The sequence below is a fragment of the Leptidea sinapis genome, chromosome 15 (genome assembly GCF_905404315.1).
Source record: "Leptidea sinapis chromosome 15, ilLepSina1.1, whole genome shotgun sequence".
NCBI classification, from domain to species: domain Eukaryota; kingdom Metazoa; phylum Arthropoda; class Insecta; order Lepidoptera; family Pieridae; genus Leptidea; species Leptidea sinapis.
In genome coordinates, this window is record NC_066279.1 from 14,341,775 (window position 1) to 14,350,279 (window position 8,505).

General features: G+C 32.9%; 1 protein-coding gene across 1 annotated transcript in view; it reads left to right on the forward strand.

Annotated features, from left to right (window-relative positions):
* LOC126968160 (cuticle protein 1) overlaps positions 1-7,938 on the forward strand; it is a 77,434-nt gene extending 69,496 nt beyond the window's left edge. The window contains exon 3 of the transcript XR_007730164.1: positions 7,924-7,938. The gene's annotated coding sequence lies outside the window, so the exon portion shown is untranslated. The remainder of the gene's footprint in view (positions 1-7,923) is intronic.
* The last annotated feature ends 567 nt before the right edge of the window (positions 7,939-8,505 follow it).

An 8,505-nucleotide genomic window follows, 5' to 3' on the forward strand; every position in this document is an offset into this window, starting at 1 on the left:
ACCTCGAAATTGCTTAGTGTGTAGATAAAAGTCGTCTCATGAATCTTATTGTATAGCTTAGAGGAGAGAGCGTCATATTGATGTTTCGCGAAGGCCGTTTTACATTTTATTATGGGACAAATTTGGGTGCGGCGTCGTCCAAGAACAGTCACGTTGAGGGGTAGGGTCGCATGTTTTCTTAATATACTCCGAAGAATATATAGTTGCCGGAGCGTTAAAACTTGCTATTCTGAGTAAAGTAGGTTGGTAGAGTAAAGCATTATCTTCAGGATAGCTCTTTGAGCTCTTTCCAGACTTAACATAATTGTTACGCGGGCTCCACCCCAAACAGGGATTGACGGTATTTGGATGTTAATGTATAAGTTTGTAATAGTAAAGTTTGTACTTATTTACCTACTTTAATTTGTTTAAATATTAATATTGTCTGTTTTTAATTGATCACTGTCTTTAATATTGTAATTGGTTCACGCCGTTTTATTTAAGTATAAAAATATATAAATAATATAAATAGGTCGAAAATCAGTATAGTCGAAAATCCTATTGGTTGTTTTTAGGCCTCACTCTGGAGTGTACATTGGTTTTCAACATTAACAATAGCAACACTGTAGATCTAACCAGCTGAGTTGCGCTTTAGTCCGACAGCGCTAGGTTTTGAGGTGTAAGTATTGAAATTTTTGGTGCTTCGTATATAGTTTACGGACAATATCTCGCCGTAATTAATCTTATATTTTTTAAAAAGCGCAGTACGCGCAATTTTTTAATTTACTTTCTTAAATTACATTTTTGTAATAATATTCACAATGACACATATATTTTGGTGTTTACCGCCATCTAGCGGTAAAGACACATTATAACCACTTCGTGTATATAATGTATATAACTAGTGGTATATTTAACTAGGTAGGCATTGACTAATTGCCTATAATGTGGCACGCTCTTGGCCTCACTACATAGGTACCTTTTGATAGAGATCCTGCAGAATGCAGTCAAGTCAGGGCACAGCGACATGAAAGCGAAGAGATAGGAGTTCTGCAAGACTGTGTGCTATCTACGAGACTGTTTCTTCTACATATCAATGATAAGTTGGATACCTCCAACATGAACTGTTATGCAATATAGCGGACATACAGGGCAGTCACAAGCAATCACCGACCAATCCGGCAATAAAAATTAATCTATATATTGATATACCTCTGTATTGCAGGCCGCGAAATGTGGTAAAATTAAACTTCTTCAGTTTTTTTTATGAAATTAAGGGACGAGACGAGCAGGACGTTTTGTTGATGGTATTTGATAGGCCCTGCCCATTACAATGCAATAGGTACCGCTCAGGATTCTTGAAAATTACAAAAATTCAATAAAATTGCGGTCGTTACTCGAGATGTTATGTCTCACTTGCCAAGTAATTTAACTAGCTAGGCGCCCTTCAGACCGTAACACAATAATGCTTACAAATTACCTACTGCACGGCAGAAATAGGTACCGATATAGTTTAACCACTCATATTTGTTTAATTAACCAATAATTAAAGGCTATGTAGCGTAGCACCGCTCTTCAATATTACTCCTTTTTGTTCCCCGCCCAGCGGTGTCAATAGAGGGACTAATAATTTCATTAAAACGCTCTATACGGCAAACATCTATATTATAGAGTTTTACTTTTATCTCAAATCTGATGCATACTAGTATCACCACTTCTCTAAACCTCTAAAAACTAAACCAAATCAACGCAGAGCTACTTGAATTGTCGGGGATCGATTATTTTAAACCTCTCCCTATAAATTTATATCTGTTCCATCAACGATTGAGGCACACTACTTCTAATTGAGAAATATAAAACTAGTTTCAATTATTGACAATGTAAATACTAGTGAAGAATTCAAAACCTATATCAAAAGTTCAATCTTTTAAGTGGTTTGTTATGAAGTAAAAACGAGTTTCACGGCAAACAAAACAATAAATATTTTAAAGCAAGTAATAACAACATGGGATGTAATGTCACTGGTAAGCCAAGATTCCACTACGCTAAATTCTGTTTAAGTATTCATCGCATACTTTTAGAGGAAGACTTCTTAGTAAATATTCACTATCGCTTCATAGGAAATAAATATACGTAACCCGAAGACGCGGGTTCGAATCCCTCATCGTCTATAAATTGTGCACTGTGCTGCATATTCTGTGGAACAACTAACAACCTTGTCATCCACGGATGCCATGGACTGGAAATAAGGAAACTGTGTGGGTATAAAGCCAAAACGATTGTCGGTCATTATTCCTGATGATGATGACGGCGATGAAAATACAGGCACGGAATCAACGATGATCAAGGATAATAACCAACATGAATCAATCAAGCAAATTCTAAGCAAAATACGGCATGAAGGACCGTGAGTAACGGCGGCTAGACAACTAATTTATAATTGTCAACGTTTTGTCGATATTTTTTTTTTAATTTGCTTTTCATTGATTTGTATACAACTTTGTTTAAAATAAGATCTATGTTGTAATAACTGTAATTGAAAATAATTGTTCTTGTCTTTTTTAATTTGTGTTATTAAATTGTAAGCGGCTTCACACACAGATAAGCTTCTGAGAGTTTCAGTGTGTGTTATATTTATATTTAAGCTATAAACTACATTTTATTTTAAATAAATATATTTTTTTTTCCATTTCTTTGTATGTATATATACGAAATATGTATCTTTGTCAAACAACATGACCATTTATTAACAAAAGCAAGAGATATTTATCCGAGAAATACAAGAAACGGTGACAGTCTGGTGATTGCACGAAAATTCATAATGCATCCTACGGAAAATGTAGCTATGTCATGCGTATAAAAATATTTAATAAACTCCCTCCAAGCTTACGCGTATTACCCGTCCAACGATTTAAAAAGGATCTTTTTACATGGCTTATAGATAAATGTTTTTATTCCATAAATGAAATGTTAACACATTAGGTTAAATTAAATTGACTTTAAAATATATATTAATTCTAGTCTTTAAATAATGACATTTAAAAATAATAATTATAATTTAAATTGACCTAAGTGCTTAAAATATAGAGTTTGTTAATGTTAAATCAATTATAATAATAACTAAAATTTTGTTACTAATAATTTTGCATGCCAGAAATGGCCGATAACATTGATACAATAAAACTATTTACACCCATTGTTACATGTTTTCAAGCAAAATAATGGATTTATTTATTTAAAAAAATCTTCTTCCACTCTTTTCTATCTGTAGCTATCCTAGACCATGTCTAGCCTGCTATCGTCCTTAGTTCGTCTGGCCATCTATTATATTGTCCTCCCCGTTTCCTTTTAAGGTTTCAGGGATACTAGTCTGTGATTTATTTGCTCCATTTGTCTGTACCACAAAGGGTGCGTCCTGTCCATCGCCATTTAAGTTCGTATAGCATAACTAGTATTAGTTATTTTGGCCGTCAGACTTACCCCCTTATTCATAATGGTCCGCTAACTTTAAACAGCCGCTTAGAAGTGTTTTTTCTCATTCTGACTTAGGTCAATAGAAGAAGATAGAGTGAGAATTAGCAATGCTTTAAGTTAGCAGACTATTATGAATAAGGGGGTTAGTCGCCTGCACAAAAACAGATTATAATACTAGAGACTCGCCAAAGAGCCATGGACAAGAGTACGTTGAATATTAATAAAACACAAAGTTCGAAACATAGATATTAAAGAGAAAACAAAAACAACTAATGACTTAAAACGAATAATAAAATTTTAACGATAACCTGTGTTAGCTTAGTTACAAAAAGAAAAAAACAATCGTAGATTTTTTCTTAGATGTGACATTGACATCCATACAAGCTGTTGCCTGAATTAACGCTAGTAGGCAAGATGTTCTACTTACTTTGGGCCTTAATTTCTTTTGCTTACTGTCTAGCAATTACTTATAGTAAAATCACCAGTAAACATAAGACGACCCAGTCTTTATAATGACGTAACATCCTTTTTCCTAATTCTTTATTGTGGCTCAATATTTTTTTTAATTTTGGTCCATCAATAAAAATTGGAGTCTTGAGGAGATATAAATAAACGAATACTATAATTGGATCAGTTGTTCTCAGGTTATGCGGATACCAACGAACGGAATTTCTTTTTAAGGCTTATTATGCTGTTTGCAAGAACACCTGTAGCTGAATACAGCAAGTTATTTTAAAAACCAATTATATTTTAAAAATTTTTTTACTAAAATAATACGACTTTAAGAAATAATAAACGAATAAGAATTGTATTAATCTGTTGGAAGGTTAAACTTTGCACAAAAGAGATTACAGATAAAATAACATAAATACCAGAACAAAATCTAGAATATTATATTATATACCCACATTAATAATAATAATCCTTATTTGCGAAAACTGCCACCAAATTTTTTACAAGTAGGTACAATAGATAAGAACATTTAACATTATTTAAAGAAAAGAAAATATAACAATACAAATGTTAAAAAACAATAAAGAAAGAGATATTAATGCTTTAAAACATGGAAGAATTATTTAATAACTAGAATGATAACAAACGAGGCAGCAGCGCGATTCGCATTATTTCTAACTTAATCAATAACCATTAATAGTATAATTAATATAGGATGAATGATGTGGCAGATGCAAAATAGGCTTCAGTCATGGAATCTAAAAAGCTCTATTCGCTCTAAATGTAGAAACAGGCATATTTATTGAAGATGGCTGCGTTGTATAAATTGGCGCGAAAACATGTCAGAGTTATCAGTCTCACTGTATAGTCGAGAGGATACAAACTATTACATCATGTACACCAAACTGGTGAGTTTTAATAAAAAAATATTTATTGATAGTAATTAATTGTGGCTTATGTTTAAGCTTTAAAAATACCTTATGCTTTATTAAATTATAAGTAGTTATGTGTTGAAACTATAAACCAAAGAGAATTTAATCATTGCGTTCATTATGACCGCCCGCGTTTAGTTTGAATGACTACGTGAGTAGAGTCATGTCTATTGTCGATGGTTTATTTTGAAGTAAAACTTCCTTAGGCGTGACTTCAGAATATTTCAGGGGTACCTCAGAATATTTTTCTGATGGAAGTAACGTAAGTACTTCATGCAGAAAAGAGTCAATTGAAACAATTTTTAACCACAATTTTTTAATGGTTTAAAAAATTGTGTCATTTGCTCAGTAATATTTCCTGAAAATCTCCAAGTGTATTTGTTCATTTATGACTACTTTTTAATAAATAATTAATAAAAGTTTTCAGTCTGACGTTTGCGACATTCGTTAATTTTGCTTCGTCCATCGGACAAGCAAAAGGTCCGAGCCCATAGAGCCATATTCGTTAATATTCAATAACAACGTTATATTGATATGTGTGATATTAATAATTAAATTATTTTTATTCAATTATTCATTAATAACACGGCTTTAATAAATGTAACTATATATTTAATGGTATAAATTAAATCTTCTTCCAAATTTTTAAGAATATTTGTTATATTTACTGAATGTTCCAGAACAGGTGGGACAAACAAGGGCAAACGAAAATAACATATTTTGTCTATGAGCTTTCAGATAAGCAATAGAAGTATATATATATATATATATATCTGTTAATTATTCCTAAAGTTAATTATGATTAAGTTTTACTTCAATCGCGCGTAATATTACACGCACACACTTTTTTATTTATTTATTCAGTGGCACCGGATGCAATGTCGATGGTTTAAATTCCATTCTGCCATAGACTCCTTCGGTCCATTGTTATTGTTCACTGTTAGTTTTGTTTTCTGGTGTATATTGAATTTGTTCTTATTTCATCAATATTTTTATCTATTTAGCTCCGGGTATAGGAAAAACAACGGGCTTCTCAATAATATTTATTAATTATTTATTTATTTATGGCAGTAGGTGGGTATCCATAGACGGTTGCCTCTCCACTTGAACCCTTTTGCCCGTCCCCCCTCCCCTAATATAAAATATAATTATACATTTTACGACAACTTCGTTCAGAATTAATGAGTACAGCTGGCCAAAAACTTATTGCTACTCCTTTAGAACAGCTTCAATTTTTTTTACATTTTTTTTATAAACAATCTATATGAAGTGATGTACGTAATTAAGTTAAGAAAAAAATCATAAAGAACCTCAATATTATAGATAAAAGAATATAAAGATTAAAGAATGCAGTGATTCTATCAATCCGAATGGACTTTGACTAAATAAAGCTATTATTCGATTTTATCAACATGTGATATAATTAACAATATATTCGCAGGCTATGTAATTACAAATTTTATTGTACAATTATTATATTGTAATGAAATTTTATTAAAAAAACGAGAACCACGAGTTTCTACGCTCGTTCTTCTCAGATCTGAAGATATATTTTCGAATTGTTGGTAGTTTTTGACGTTAGATAAGTGATTTTTAATCTTATTTAGATTTTAATTTTGAATTTTGACTAGCCATCGCCGTCCTCGCCATATTATAGGGAGCCGCGCCACGACGCTGCCATGTACCGAACAAATTTTTTTTTCAGTTAATCATATGCACCCTGGCTGTGGTAGCGCTTGCCCGCGTGTACCCCCCTGGAGTCCACCCTGCCATCTGCCCCAATTACCCCTTCTGTGACACCAGCATCCTATCCCGATTTACAATTGGGGGCATGCCTATTCCAGAATGGGAAAACAACCCGTCCATCTTACCTGTTGCACCAACTGAGTAAGTACAAGGGTATAATTTTTTTATGAGCAGAAGTGACGAGACGAAAAAATTGTTCATCTAATGATAACTTATACGACCTGCATATAATAATTGCGCTCGTCACTTCGAGACTCTCTCTCTTGGGTTATCGTGGTCAGTATAAGGGTTGCACCTGGAACGGATGATCTGCCTCCACCGGTTTCTATCCAGCGCGTTTCTTACAACCGTGAAAAATTTGTATGACGAGTGTTTAATACAGTCCATCTTTTTAGAGAAGAACCGCGCGAACTTTTGTCTTCGGTGTTCCCAACCACATTTAGTTTTTCCAAACTTACATCGCTTCTGCTCACTTTAAGACTATAGATGTTAAAGTCAAAGTCAAAAAACTGTTTATTCACTGTAAAACTTTATATGTTATTTATTGCAAGTCAGGATGAAGCACAGAAGTTACAATAGCATTCAAATGAGTATAACAATATTCATTAACAAAATTTAGAATATTAATTCCAACTATCTTTATCATTTAAATAATCTTTTACATTATTATAGGCCATAGATGTTAGTTTATTTTTTAGGATACATTAACAATTTTAATAGGTAATATTTTAATATCATTTGGGAGTTTATTATAAAATATAACACAATCCACTTTAAAAGATTTAGCAATTTTACGCAGCGTAGTAGATGGAATTGCGAGTTTATGTTTGTTTCGAGTATAGTTAAGGCATATTAGAGCAGCAATATTAAAAGTTAATGTGTTTCCGTTAACACTTCTATATTATTGCCATTTATGGCAGAAAATAGTATATTTATTCCTAAACAAAATATTTAACTTTTCAAATGCGAACATAGTGTCTTACTTTTATCTTATACAAATGCCCACCCGGCAAACGTTGTATTTCGAATATGTAGGTATTTCTAAGTCAAAAAAGTAAAGGTTGCGGATAAGTGATCACCAACGAACATATACAAAAACCATCTGAAAAACACGCTGCATCTTATGGTATAAGTATTATTCAGATCGGTTCAGTAGTTTTCACAGTATAACCGAAGGAAAAAACGGCTCTCCATTTATTAGTATAGATTTAGTGATGACGATACCTTTGTCTACATTCATCAAAAGACGGTTCAACTCTAAACAGATGCTCTCAGATATTTTCAAACAGTTTACCAAACAGATTGAATACAATGAGAACTAAACTGTATATTGTTACAGGCGCCAATACCCAGCCGGTGTGAACCCCGCGGCCTGCCCCAACTACCCCTACTGCCGATGAAAATCCAGCACCATTGACGATTTATAGTATTTGACATTCATCTGCCAAAGGACCGTCATCAAAGTCGTTACGTCATTCTTACATCAAAAGATCCGACGTCACAATACTTACACAAACATCTGTCATCACTGCCACAAAAAAATATGTTTCGATTAGATTATGCTGAGTTTTTCTGCAACATAAATATACTTACTTACCTCTGAAATTTTCTTTTATTTACCTACAATTATACTTACCAGCGATTAATTATTTATTTTAGGGTCTAACCTTTCTTGTTTTTGCATGGAGATTTACTGTGTGGAGCACACGACAAAACTGAGACGTTTATTAAGGCGAGACTAATAATATAGACACAACCATTATCTTTGGTTTTATATTCATAACATTAATAATAAGTGTAAACATGATTGTTTATCAACTGCTCTGGTAAATAGTGACTGAGTGAAATTGACGAGCGTTTCAAGGCCGATAGTAACAGCTCTCTCTAATTAGTGTCAGCCATTCAAAAAAAGTTTATCTAA